This window comes from Anolis carolinensis, chromosome 1 (genome assembly GCF_035594765.1).
Source record: "Anolis carolinensis isolate JA03-04 chromosome 1, rAnoCar3.1.pri, whole genome shotgun sequence".
NCBI classification, from domain to species: Eukaryota; Metazoa; Chordata; class Lepidosauria; order Squamata; family Dactyloidae; genus Anolis; species Anolis carolinensis.
The window spans coordinates 77,789,228-77,804,612 of NC_085841.1; the positions used below are offsets into that span (position 1 = coordinate 77,789,228).

The 15,385-nt window shown below is 37.0% G+C and overlaps 1 protein-coding gene and 1 long non-coding RNA gene across 3 annotated transcripts in view; both read right to left on the reverse strand.

The window, feature by feature from the left end:
- sash1 (SAM and SH3 domain containing 1) overlaps positions 1–15,385 on the reverse strand; it is a 713,255-nt gene that overhangs the window by 275,039 nt on the left and 422,831 nt on the right. The window lies entirely within an intron of this gene.
- The window catches only part of LOC134298164 (uncharacterized), a 125,316-nt gene continuing 109,931 nt past the window's right edge, over positions 1–15,385 (reverse strand). Inside the window, exon 2 of the long non-coding RNA XR_010005118.1 lies at positions 1–15,385. This exon is cut by the window's right edge and continues 87,069 nt beyond it. This is a non-coding gene — a long non-coding RNA (uncharacterized LOC134298164).

Sequence of the window (15,385 nt, forward strand, 5' to 3'; positions counted from 1 at the left end):
AAAACCTCCAAAGGAGACTCCATCACACTTCTATTCTCAGACAGCTTTTACCATCAAGAAGTTCTTTCGACGGATTAGGTGGAATCGCTTTTCCTATAGTTTCAGTCCATTGTTCCATATTCTAGTCTTTGGAGCAGTAGAAAGTGAGGCTCCATCTTCAAATGACAACCTTTAGATATTTAAACATGCCTATCACGATAACGCTTAACCTTCTGTTTTCCATTCTAAACATTCCCAGGTCCCTAAACCACTGCTCATAAGGCATGGTTTCCAGAGCTTTTACTTCTGCTGGGTCTTTTAGCACCCCTGGATATAATTCACTTGGTCCTGCAGACGTGCATTATTTAAAGCAGTCAGGTATTGCTATACAACATCTTTACCTATTCTATATTGTATTTCCCACTATTGCAACATTTGCTCCATTCCCCCCAAGGCGAGTACTGTTCACCCTTAGGGAGTTGACCAAGGCAAAGGAGGTGTTAAATATATTTGCCATTCCTGTATCTTCTGCTAGCATTTCCCATCGTTTTACATAGTAGCTCTACTATTTCTTTCCTTCCATTTGCCACAGACACAACCTTTTAAATAATCCCTTTTATTGCTTTTAACCTCACTAGTAAGCCTGAGCACATGATACATTTTAGGACTTTTAACTTTATCCCAGGATTCCTGGAAACACCAGAAAATTTCCAACATCAAGAACCACCAAAATTTTATCCTAACAAAACGGAACCAATGAATGTCAGAGTGTGCAGCTCACACCACATAATAGTATATTGCCCCCATAAAACTATCATCACAACGTCCAGCTAGAAATGTTTTCCACTAACCCCCCCCCCCCCGCCCTCCCCATCTCTGGGTATTTTTTTACAGGAAAGTGTTTGAATCCCATTATGTTGGGTTTACATATTGTATTATATCCTGACAATAGGAAGAAGAAAGGAGAGTCCACAGACTTTTTAATGTGGGGAACAACAAAACAATTTTCTGAGGTTTAAAAGAAATATCTCACAGAAACGAAAGTGCAAAATGCACAGAGCAGCCACTGGCCTCTCAGTCCATGCCCACAAAGAGAATTCTTGCCAACACTGTGAACTGCCCTGAGTCCCCTTTGGGGTTGAGAAGGGTGGTATATAAATACTACAAATAAACAAACAAACAAATAAACACCTCATGGGGTACTTATCCTTCCATGCTCTTAAGTATAGTTCCAACTGTCAAGGAGTGCACAGGCCCAATCATAATACAGAATGATAATGCTTTATTGAGCTTTAACTGCCATAGTTCCACCCTATACAATCATGTAGTTGGAAGTTTTGAGAAGGGTATTTAGACTTCTCAGACATATAGGCTCTGTTGCCTCACTAAATTGCAAATCCAAGAATTCCACAGGATGGAACCCTGGCAGTGAAAGTGGAACAATCATGCTATAATTCTATAGTGTACATGGGCTGTAAATAATTTGCAAGAGTATGAATAAATATTTAGGCATGGAACTAGAAAAAAGGGGAGGTGGTTTTCGCTCAGAGCCTTTATCCAAATATCAATGGAGAGCAGGGCTGAGAAGCATTTCTCACTAACAGAATGTGCCTTCAACTATCTTTATTATGGGGGGGGTAGGGGTGGGGGTGGGAGGGAGAGTAAGTTCTGGGAACAAATGGCAATGTCACCTTACACTCAAATCCTTCTGACAGACTTTCTAAGGCTCCAACTTGGAGAATTAGCAGAATGTTCATTAAATCAACTTTACTTCATTTTGTTGTTTTTTCCCCTGACCAGAAATCAATACTTCAATGACCATATAGAATGGACTACATCTATCTACCAGCTAATCATTTTCCTCAACCACTTTATTTCTAAATAGCAAAGCTTGGTTTTTTAAGTAACAAAAACTTGCCCTGGTATGGTACATTTAAGGTATTCACAAATTCAATAAAATACAACCATTAATTACTGTTGCAATAGTAGGCCATGCAACTTATTATTAGCATGCAGCCATGTTTTTAAATAAACTCGGGAGCTGCTTTGGCTGCATTTCAGGCTTTTTGTAAATTCTTATCATGCACTTTACTGTAATTAAGTTTAAGATAATTAACATTTTCCTTAAAGTCTGTCTTACTTGCTATCTTTATATCCTTGTTACAGAACATTAAACCGCGCTTACTGCTATCACCATTCTTTCTTAAGGAGAAAAAAGAGTTTTCATCTTTGTAAAGTAATAAATAATTATGAGTAGAACTAATTTCAATGTATTTGAATGGAAAATGACTTTGCAATGCAGTCACTTATTTTCAGATTCCTATATACGCTTTCTATGTTCATTTATCTGACATGGTTTTTAACTTTAATTATCTGAAACTGCAGCTCTTAGCATATTTAGCATGAAGACATTCCTATTGAACACAGTGAGTAAACATGCCTAGGAACTAAGTTGTAAATAGGGTTGTTGTATGTCTTTCGGGCTGTGTGGCCATGTTCCACACAGCCCAAAAGACAGACAACAACCCTGTGATCCCGGCCATGAAAGCCTTCGACAACACATTAAGTTGTAAATGTATCAACTTAATTTTAAAACAATGATACTGATATTTTTGTGAAATTGGGTTGTTTTGTTTCTTTATCTTTAAAGTCAGCATGTGAAAAATTCTTATTTGAAAAATATCTATTATATGCATCCCAAACTACGGGATATACATGAATAAAATAAAGCATCAAGGTCTTTCAATATTTTTGAGAAGTATTTTGTTCTGCTCTTGCAAAGCAGTATGTCTTAGCATACATTCAGATAACAGGTGCAAGCACTGGCTTTTCCAGATGTTTTGAGCTGCGAACACCACCGATCCATTATTATTGGTCATGTTGTCTATAATGCTTGGGAAGTTAAAATTCAAAGTTAAAGACTCACGTACTCTTAAATATGGGTCTAATGAGGTATCTAATTAATTTGTGATAAAGCAGGGTTTTCCTGCTTTGTACTGAATGAATTCACTTTTATCTGAAGCATCGTTTGGTAAAAGTCCGACAGGGCCCGCATTTTGGGCCCTATCTGGAAGGGCCCCCAGTGTATTTATTTGGGGATTACTCCCAGTTCACCATACATATTTACTTACCTGGGAATATTGAATACATTAGACTCAGTGGGCCCTGGTACAAATTCTGTTTTGCTCCAGCCCTCCCAATTTAGTTTAAATACACATCATTATTTCTGATGTGCATTTCAAATGTTTTCGTTCCTATTACACTATGTAACACATTTTTTGTTCCTTGGTTATAAATATCATTTTCTGAGTGGTTCTATAATAAAAACATGAAAAAGGTTTATTAAACTGCAAAAACCTTGTTTGGAAAGGTTAAAAGGGGCATATTTTCATTGAGGAAAATTATAAACATTTATGTTTCAGGTAATAGAAGGATAACAAGCAAAAACAAAGTTACTGGAGTATAATAACTACTTTCAAAGTAAGTACAGTACTACACAATTAAACAGGAACAGATTTTTTCAAATTTTGTTACATAGTGTTATATGTTTGTCTTCAAGTCACCTGTTGATTTATGGTGACCTCAATCCCGGGAGCGGAATGAGCGCCCGCTGTTAGCCCCAGCTCCTGCCAACCTAGCACTTCGAAAACATGCAAATGTGAGTAGATCAATAGGTACCGCTCCGGCGGGAAGGTAATGGCGTTCCATGCAGTCATGCCGGCCACATGACCTTGGGGATGTCTATGGACAACGCCGGCTCTTCGGCCTAGAAATGGAAATGAGCGCCAACCCCAAAGTTGGTCACGACTGGACTTAACATCAGGGGAAACCTTTATCTTTACATGAACTTCATAGAGTTTTCTTATTTATTTATTTATTTATTTATTTACATCACTTTTACCCCACCTTTCTCTCCGAGGAGACTCAAAGCGGCTTACAGTAATTAGGCAAAAATTCAATGCCTAAAAACAATGTAAAAACAACAATTCATATAAAACAAACTACAAAACAACAGTTCATATAAAACAGATACCATTACAAAATAAAATCACATTATATAAAATTTTAAGAATGTCCAAGATTAAAATCCATTCATCCAGAATCCTCAAGTCTTCTTCTTAATATTCAGGAGGTGGGTTTGCCTCTACAGAATCTGATATTCACTGAAGATTTAAAATCCAAATATGAATTATGGAAGTCCCTCCTTAGCTTTCAAGATCAGATATCTAGGTATTTAGGCTACTTAATGTCAAGACTTACTCCCTTTGTTTAAAAGATAGCTGTGGACTTTCGCATTTTAGCAGTGTGTGTCTAAATCTTGGGGGAAAGAGGAGAGAAAGCAATCCCACAATTGGCACTTGTTTTAATATGTCTAATCTCTGAGAAATCAACAAATTTGAGAGGTGACCCCCCCTCTAGTCAACAGACCTGTCCTTGGGAACCAAGCACAATTGTGGGATACTCCAGAGTGTCCTGAAACGCTCTACAGCAGAGTTTTCTACAGCATCTGTGCTCCTCCAGATGTTTCGGAATTCAGATCCCATATTTCTTAACAGTTGGGAAACTGACTGAGATTTCTGGGAGTTGAAGTCCAAAACACCTGGAGGAGCACAGTTTGAGAAACACTGCTCTGCAGTGACTGTCTGGAAAGCTGGATTTGGTCTGTTTTAACTCAGTCTATGGTCCACATTCACATTGCTATCATCACCTTTTCTCCAGTATCCAATTTGGCAGAGGATCTTTGAAATTCGTTTTATTTTCCACCATGTGGCTTTGCCTTGAACTCTAGTCTAAGAGAAAAAAAATCTATGAATTGGATTATTATGTGAAAATTGCATGATGGTGCCCTTAGAAGAGGGCATATATAAAATTTTCATAACATACATGAAGAGCAAATATGATTAATATTAATCAGTTTCATCTATCATGAAAAGATGCAGATGTTAAGGGCATTGTTTCATTCAGATGAGATATATTCACATAGGTAAAAAAAACCAGTGGTCAGTACATTTTAGTAAATTAAATTTCTATAATGTTGGCAAAGATATGCCAAAGGCAAGTGGAAAATGTGCCTACTTTAATATTCTTATGTTCAAAGTCTTGCCTGATCTGTAAAAAGCTAAAAACTATCTAATGCTGTATGACATACATTTTTCTTATGAAGAACTGATATAGCTTTAGGCTCTTAAACCTTCTAAATGTAGTAAACAGATGCAGGATTCAGATGAAACCTTTCATGAACTCCGACAATGTTTATCATTTATTTATTTATTTGATCTATATCCTGTCTTTTCCCCAGAACTGAAGCTGAATACATCAAAACCAAATTGAAATATTTTAAGATCAATTTTCCTTCTTTCTGTCTGTCTGTCTGTCTGTCTGTCTTTCTTTCTTTCTTTCTTTCTTTCTTTCTTTCTTTCTTTCTTTCTTTCTTTCGTTCAAGGATACATGTATTCAGAATATATAATACTAAATGTTCAAATGTTAAAATGCAATAAACCAATTGTAATATTAAAACATTATTATTGGATTAAAGGGAATTTAAAGACACATCAATTAAAAAGTACTGTGCCAATCCATTAAAAGCTACTTTCTCAGCAGCCATGCCATTTCAGAAAGCCTGCCTGCAGTCTTTGCCTGTCATTAGAAAAACAACAGGGAAGGGGCCAGCCCAGCTTCTTGTGGGAGGAAATTTCACAAGGTGAAGGCTGAGCCCAAGGAGGTCTCTTGCCTGTGAGGGTCAGGAGATTTAAAGAAAGATGCTAACCTGTAGAAGCACAGGGATTGCCAACAGACATGAATGGCAGTCTTTGTATACATTTAAACCAATGTACCCCTTAAATTATGTGTTGGACTTAGGGAGGGAAAAGTATTGAAAAGACCATGAGTGCAGTAGCTGTAAAAGAATGAAGACATTAGGGAAATTGTCTGTGTGGGGCTGGCTTGGATCCAGAGGTCCTGCTTTATGTGTTGAAGGCATTGCTACTCATGTGGAGAATGAATTCACTCACCCCAGCCTTCATTGGCAGCTACTCAGACTTGTTAAAATTGCTCTATATGTCTCTGTCTCTAAAGATCCAAGCTATAAAGAAATTAATGTTCCTGCATTCCCTTGCCACTACTGCAACATTCTGGAGAAAATGTGAATGCTAAAATTATGTAATATGTACTAACAGGATTCCAGCTTCTGGTTTTGGAAGACTGTGGGACCCTCAAGAAGGAGGAGAAGTTGGCAAAAACTGAATGCCCTACTTTGGCTATGACTTCATAAGCTTAATTAAATCCTTACACATATAAATGAAATATAAACTAGTTAGAGCAGTTAAAGAAAATATGGTAATCCTTACTGAACAATAGTTAGTGAGCTTTCCTCACAATGTTGTGGAGGTGTCTTTTCTTCTGAAATTCAAAAGAGTCGCTTCAGTGCTCAGAAAGATAGATAAAAGAAAACATTTGTATGCTTCTATGTCTATACAGCAAGCAAGTTTCATTTAGGGCTTCTCTATGAGAAAACCGTAAGAATCACAAAAGTAAATCTATATTCTTTTTTCTTTTCTTCTTGGAAAGAAAAGTCTTTTAACAAACTTTACTTTGAAGATGATATAGTTTTCGCCGTATGAGGGAGAAGGATTTAAATAAAATAATGTTGGATAGAGTCCTGCTGCAAAAAAGCCATCTCTACAGAGTCATCAGTCATGCATTCGGATAGTGATTAGTTAGTCCCAAATTTAGAAGACATTTTGCATATAATGGATTAAAGCATAAATTGTGGTATGAAAGAAGTCCTAAACTGGCTGCAACAAAAGCAGTGATACAGAAAACAGGGAAGGCCAGTGTGGTGTAGTGATGTGAGCATTGGATTATCCACTGAAACCAGGGTTTGAATATTTGCTCAGCTATGGAAACTGGGTGACCTTGGGCCAGTAACAATATTTCAGCAGCAGAGGAAGCTATAGGCAATGAATCAATATTGCTAAGAAAGCCCTATGAAATTTCTTAAAGGCAAACAAAATCAAACAAAGAATAGAAGCTGGAGATCTGGAATTAATAGTTATAAAATACTGTATTTCTTATAACTATTAATTCCATTTCCTGGTACTATTTTAAAATAGTAACCAGTAATAATGCTATTTTACAAAATCTGAGTGGAGAACAAATTAATGAGACGAAAAGTGTAGGAAACCTACTTAAACCCGGGGGAAAGATAACAATAAATTCCAGCTGATGACACACCAAGAATGCACATATTCTAATTTCACATTAACAAGATGCTGTCAAGTCTATCATTGTATTCTTTTGCTGCATAGGATATACTTCACATGTGGCCAAATTCCAACCTGAATTTCTGAATCAGAAAGCTGCTCTGAAAGGCACAAGCTCAAATTCAGAACATTAACAGATTTGTTTGATCCAGATTTGGAGGGACACAACCAGATAATATGCCTGAAAAAATTGACATATTTATTTCCCAGTTTTCAGTATTTGTAAAAAAGCAGGATAAAAAGGATGTGTTTTTTGGATTGGCTTTTAACTACAGGAGATAGGAGGATGTTGAAGGAATATGTCACAGATATGTTTCAGTTTGTGGTGCTAATTTCTAGTTCTCACTTTCAAGAGCAGGATGTAAAAACATTTTTGCTGGAATCTGTGGAGTCCAGGAGGATTAGGTATTAGGTGTCTGATTCAAAAACATTAACTCTACAATGTCATCCAGCACACGAGATAAGTTATGATAAAGTATCTCAAAAACAATCAACATGCCATGACTATCCCTAAAAACTATTCCAGACTCAGAAGAAAAGTGTCATATTAATTTGTAAAATTGGAGTTCTTTGCGAGGAAGTTAAAAAGAAGAAAACCCTAGTTAAGTTGAAAAAAGTGAACACTTTAACATCAGCTCCTGAAGAAATTGTGGAGATGTTTGTTGTCTCAACCACATTCAGTAAATTTCAAAAGGAGCACATGCTGACAGATTTGAGCAAGCAGAATTGTGTGATTATAACATCCTGCCTGCATCTAAATTAATAACTGAGTCTTACACTTATCGATGCCCATTTGAATATGGAAATATGACTCAGACAAGGGATTAGTGTAGGAAGATCATGCAGTTCAGCTGTTATCTTGTTTCAACATCAATGATCCCACCTTTAGAGCAAGTACATGGATGCTGCAATTATAATGACACTAAAATGTTGAAGGAAAGTTAAATGCTGTGTATGGCTGTATATCCAAAGAAGATTACAAGATAAGCATTCCCAATGTGAGTGTTTTATCAGGCTCAAGGAAGCTGCCACCGTACAAAGTCAAATGTTTATGTCTTTATACAAAAAACTGAGGCAAAATAGAATCTAGCCTAGGATGCAATAGCAATGTGCAGATGGGTGAAGTCACCAACCACCTAACTCTGGTGAAGAAGGACATTTGTGTCACAGGTACATTCCTATTAATATATGTTCTGTCCTCACTGGTGTCCATTTCCTTCTGAAATGCAGTGAATCTCAAGCTCTGTCCTTGTAAAACAAAGAGGAGTATTTCTATCTGTAAGAAGATGTTCAAGGTCTGGATTTAATGATCTGAAGAAATTGCAGTTATGAAAAGTGTGCTTTTCAAGAACATGAATATCTTGGAAGATGGGTTCTTCGCATTAACTTGATTTCTCCAGCTAAAGACCGTACATCATTTCAGAACCCTTAAAGAAGTTACTTCACTTTTCTCACCATTTGTTCTTCTATAATGCTAAGAAAATGCAGCAGTTTGCAAGTTAACACAAATTGAGAGTAACATGATAGGGACAAACTGTTCAGAGTAAATCAACTAGATGATAAAACAAGAACTCTTCAAATATCTGTATACATAAGGTACAATTAAAGGTCTATATATATTTATTTAATTTTTAGAATTGAAATATGGCTCAATGCTCTGTAATTATGGAAATTGTGGTTTTACAAGGTTGTTTACTTTCTCTGTCAAAGAGCTCTGGTGGTTCACCAAACTACAAATCCTAGGATTTCATAGCGTTGAGCTGTAGCAGTTAAGAGGGTGTCCACTGCATTCATTCTGCAGTGTAAATGCACCCTTAGGCACCAAATGCTTCTTCAAATAATGGTTGTGGAAGGAGAGAAGAGAAAATGCCAGTCTGGTCTCATCCGAAAGGCAGTCCCACAACCTGGGAACAGCCACCAAGAAGGTTCTTTTCTATGTCTTCACCAGAGGTGCTTATGAAGATGGTGGGACTGAGGGTTTGTCTACGATGATGGAAAATATTCTATTTGGCACTGCATTTCCCCAATATGTATTGACCCTGCAGTGACCCTGATGACACCATATACATCACTACCACTATACACATTGTTAATATCACACACATTACCAGCCACAAATCTCCACTTGCCAAACTCACCTTGCTATTAGGGGGCAGTTTGCATTTCCGGTCCTTCACATTATATTTATCTACATGGTTGTGGCTACTCCATTTATTTCTCCCCATCATTCATGAACATATAATATTTTATGTTAAGTAGGTGTGCACTAATACCGATATACTACTGATATGCAAGTGTGTGTGCATACTCAAAAACTGACCCAGAAAAGATCCACTTATAGTCAATAGGTATCACCTCCTACCACCCAATTCCACCCACCACTAACTCCTACCTCAAACTCTACAGCAAAGCAATGTCTCCTATACGAATGGCCACGCCAAAATTATGTGGGGTAAAATGCACAATTTTTTGAACTGGCTTAAAACTCAAAGGTTCACATTGCATGCAAATCTCCAAGAACACTGTTTAGTTGAATTCACAGAGCTTTATATGGTGATCCTACTACATGTTTTTGTATTGATGTAGAGAAGCCTGTAGAAATAGTTTTACTTTATGGTCTTAAAACTCGGGGGGGGGGGGGGGGGTGTTAGATGGAGAGCTATGGTCTTTCAGACATTCTAAGCTGCAGTTTTTCATGACTAGGATTTTTAATTGTGCTCAGAAATGAACTGTGTGCCAATGAAGTTTTTTCAATGTGGGTGTTATATGATCCAAGTTAGTCTTTTACCTCAAAAACATATACTATAAGCCTCTTTGAGTTCCATGTGAGCGAAAAGTAAGACTGGAATCAATCAAATAAGCAAACAAACAAACAAAACCTGGCAATTAAGCCATGGGTAGAGAACTTTTAATGTTTTCCATTTTCATGGAGGAGAATTAATATTTATTACATGAAAGTGTTTTAGGGGTTTTGTTCATGACTCCTAGACCAGTAATAAAATAGCTAAAAGACAGAAAATATACCATGGTTTTTCTATGGCTGAACAGAGTATATGCAAGTGCTCGCTCAGAAATGAACCAGTCAAATGAAATGCGAGAAAAGAGAGACTGTTTGATTTCAATAAATATTGTTTATTCATTCAAGAGGAAACCAATATATACCTCCAGCAATGCCACCTGACACGTTGAGAAATATTATCATTTAATACCTTGACTTGACTTTTACAAAATATTTATTAAAATAAATGGATGTGGACATTTATAACTCACTGTATGAATGATACTCCCGAGTCAGATAACTTTACTTGAAATATGCTTATGCTCAGGTATACCCCTAACTCTCCAGCCTGTAACTGAAATCTAAATCTAAAATTTCTACTTTTAATGAATTTGATAAATTGAAAGTTGTTCAGAGTTCATTATTTAATTTTTTAAAAATGCGATGGCCCTTCAACCTAGCTCATTTCTCCAGTGTGGTTGGGTGAACTACACTGCAGGTATTCTCATCCAGCTTCAGCTGAATTTATCTTTTTGCCAAGACAGCATTTTCCTGAAGCTGCTTTAACAGGAAAACTCTCCAGCCAGAAACCCTCCCTTGAAGCAGTTTAGGGCCTTAAACATTCTGCATAAAAACGCTTTGGCTTTGTTTTGCTTACCTTCACTAGATTTATCTGCCTACATTTTCCTGCTGTTTATCGACCTCAACACATGTGGAAAAATAAGTGTCCTAGGATGCTTCTGCCCAGTTCACTCGCGGAGCCCCATGCTGCCCATCAGATGACATAGGCTGACTTCTGGCTCTGTGAGTTAACTGGGTTGGCAGTGTGTTAGGATCTTGTGCAACCAACACAGTAGGAACAATGCAGCTACTGCAGGACTAAACCATGTGGCAATGCTTCTCCACATGTAATGGGGAAGCATCAGCTGCCAGCTGGGGCCCCAGGATTGCCCCACTGCTGCCCCGATTCACCGCAAAGGCTGATGAATCGCAACGCTAGATCTCTTCCGTGTGGTAAGATATCTACTTTAAATTGACTCCACTGTACACTATTGTTCTGGCTTCCAATGAGAGCTCTAGTTACCTATTGAATGGGCTTTATCACACTTAGTTTTCTGGTAGTCAGTCTGTACTTCCTTGTAGAACTTTCAATATTTAGCAGTAAGGTCAGATATAACAGTTGTATTTATCTGCATCTCAGTCTTAAATTTACCAATTTATTCATTCACGTGGATGGTCCTCTCCCACCTGCTTTCCATTAAGTGACAAAAGTAACTTCTAAAGGCATTTCCACAAATGAATTTCTTTGTATTCTGAAACTCTCTAAATAGAGTGGAAGCACTAATAAATGTTTTACCAACCAACTTTGGAGGTTGCTTAATATATGTAAGCTTTTCTTCAAGCTCATGGGATTTGCAATATGAATAATGTGAGCTGCTGAATCTTTAATATTTCACACCAAAAGAAAAGCCTCAAGGTAACTTTTAGCACACTGTTGTAATCTTGGGAAATGAATTAATCATAATCTCAATTTCTTGTGCATATTGTAAATCTGATGTTTTATTTCAGGTGCAATAACTATTTCCAATGTTCACATTAATGGGCTCAGGAATGACACCCAAATAGAGATATCCAGAAACTGAAAAGTAAAGTTGGTACAGGACCTAGGAACATCACAGTGAAATGGTCATGACATCCCAAAACAAAGAACAGCTTGAAGAACAACCCAGCCTTTGGGTGTGGGTGTGGGGGGGGGGGGGAGGAGTGCGGTTTGAACAACTGCACAGCTTTAAACAGAGGCTTGGTAGATCAGGCTATTTAGCTTGCCTGATTTCCCACCAATTGGTTTGTCAGGGTCATTTCACAATTCCTTCCCCTCTCTTCACCTTTCTGCTAATCTTTTTCTGTTCACCATATGTCTTGATGTCATGTTTTACGCTATTCTAATGTCACAATATGGTGATTTGACAGAGGATTCATGACCCTCTATTGCAGCTCAGCTACTGACTGAGCTGCTATTATGTCACAAAAATGGCAATTAACACCTGGCATTTTAAGGGACACTTTAAGTTCCATAATCTAAGATGATCCATACAGAAAAACAAAAGAGCCCTCCCCACTGAGGGTATAATTGTGCTGATGGCTTTGGAATAAAAATTCAAGTGAAGATTGGCTGAATCATTTTTGCAGACCTCTGCAATATTTTAACCAGCAAATGGAGGGCTGTAACGTTCAGCTGAAGATCAGCAGGGTGCTCAATCCTAGCTGGTCTGGCTTTTTCCATGCAGAATCATGTCCCATCAAAAGCTTCCCACCTGCAGGGGAAAAATATCTGAGAGAGATTGGAAGGATGGAGAAACAGCGAGAGGGGAAGAGAAAAGAACCTTATTTCTTGTTAGTCTGCTCATGAGGCTTCTTGGCCTATTTCTGATTTTGAAAAAGTGGTAAGTGAAAGATACTTACACACAACTTCTTGTAAAGTAGCTTAAGCTTCCTCCAGGATGCCTGGAATTGTTGCCCAACTCTAATCACACGCAACTCCATTGGTTTTGATGTGAGATTCCCATCACTCTAAATCTGAGGCTTGTGTTTTAAGTATATGGTTTCAAAATCAATTGCCTTTGCCTTTCTGAAGAACTGTCTTACGTTTTTGAGATGCAATTGAAAAAACCACAAATGGGTAAGGGTTGAATTATTCTTAGGCCTCTTCCACACTGCCCTATACCCCAGGATCTGATCCCAGATTATCTTCTTATCCCAGATTATCTGGCAATGGAGACTCATATAATCAAGTTTAAGGTAGATAATCTGGGATCAAATACTGGGCTTTAGGGCAGTGTGGAAGGAACTTTAGACACAAGCAGTAAGTAAAGTAACTTTTTTCAACTCTTCAGAACCATGTTAGTAGCTCAGTTGTGCAATATATTGTTACTGTGCAGGCTATCATTGTACAAGTATACATTTCAATGATCCATAAATAAGAATGTTTATTTTCTCCCTATTGTGATATGGGAATTTGAAACAGCAATAATCTAAACACCTTGAAGGAAAAGAAATCTCTGGAACAAATCTGGTAAATCATATCAATCTCATAACTGACATAAAGAAGCTTTAAAGGAAAATGCTATATAGCCTTTATAGATGTAAAATTCGGATAATTTCTGTCATGTTGGAACTCATGAGTAGTCAGGCAGAAATTAATATTCTTATAGTGTATCATTGCACTGTGTGATCCACCCTGACTACCAATCCAATGAAGTACTAAAAAGAGGGAAGATGAAAGATAATGTTATAAAATATGCAGTTAATATCTGTATGAATGTCTTGTCTCATGATTAATCATTTCTGATGTATTGTGTATCAATAATTAACTCTTGTAAAGACAGTGCAGTCCTTATCAGAAAATTAGCTGGCTAGAAATGTATTACCATTATCACTTAGCTGATTTTTTAAAGTGCAATGTCTGGATTTATCTTCCTTTTAAAAATATGACAAACGATGATGCATGTGTCCAGATATCTAGTCTCAAAGGAAAACTTTCCAGGTATTGTCAAAAATTTCCTTTGACTTGTTCACTCTGAAGTCAAAACCAAACTAGTATATGAAAACTAGAGGTCAAACCTGACATGTTTCTAACAGCTGATACAAATTCCATTTTCACTAGATACTAGACATTTTCACTGTTGATGGAGGTACAAGTCTCATGTGTTATTAACTAATTATTATCATTGACTTCACCTCCATCGGAAAAACTAAACCCAAGAGGATAATAATAAGCAACGATGTTCTCGGGAGTTTTTCTTTCTGTCACAAAATCTCTTACAAACCATGAAGAGTTGTCATCCATCAAAAACATCTTATATGAAGAATCTTCTACATTTGCAAACTATTGGTATTCCTTTCTTGAGTGTAATCCAGAACCTATTATCCATGAATACAATAGTCATTGTGCTAGTGGAATGATCTCATTGGAAGTTGGCCAATTTAAGCAACCTGTAACCATGCTTTGGAACTTATCAATATAGATTTAATCCAATTCCAATTATGAGATATCATCTTATAGACAAACTAATAAAAACTGTTTGACTGTCTCTTCTCCCTTTCCAGGGTCAAACCCATGATGCCAAGTGCCACGGTTGATGTTACATGGAAAGTAGTAGAAACATGGAACTTTTGCACTTCCTGACTGCCTTCTTTATCATACAACTAATAATGAATTCTGGTGATAAATGCTGACAAGATTAATGCCAAGACAATGCCAATGAGAAAGACACTACTCAAAGGAATCTAGAATTTTGCAGAAATTAAAACAGAAAAGTGAAGGATGGTAACTATCCAGGAAGCATGAATCTGAGGAGGGCTGAACATGCTGAGAAGGCAATAATATTGTGTGTTGGTGAGCGGGTGCAGACAGGGATGGAATGGAGTATCTTGGAAGATGCCAGAATCACGAAAGCTGACTGAGGACACAACATTTCATTCTTATATTTTGCATTTCCCAGATAATTTAGAGATTGGGGATGGAACACTTTATCTGCAGAGAAAAAAGTAGCTCTGCAACAAAACATAACAATTACAAAAACTCCACATACATATGTGTATTTCTGTGCAGAAAAATCTTATGAAATATTTCAAGATATTTCAATCTGGGAGAAACCTGCATGGAAGTATTGCTGTTCTATTATTCTCCTTGTCAGGACTTCCCAACCTTTGGGAAATGCCTTTTTTTTTACTGGGATATGGATAAAAGAGACCATTTTCATTACTGCTTCATGATAAGAGTGAAAATTTATCTTGTCTGTGTTGAATGATAAAATATTTCTGCCTGTATATCTATCTGTTTGTGTGTATTTTGTGTTTGTGCATGTGTACATTATTTTTTAAAAAATATCATCCGTATTTAACCTTAGTAGCATTTCTTTTCAGTCATCCTTTTGCATGAAGGTCAATGAACTACAGATATTGAAGCATGCCAGAAATTTTAACCATAATAAATTAACAATAGTTATGCTTGCCTTCCATGAATACGATCACACAGTGCGCCTAATGGGGTTTGCTTCCAAGAAAGTCTATATAATATTACATTTAATAAAAGAGTATGCATCTTCATCTTCATATTATATTAACAGTAAAATATTTTAAACCT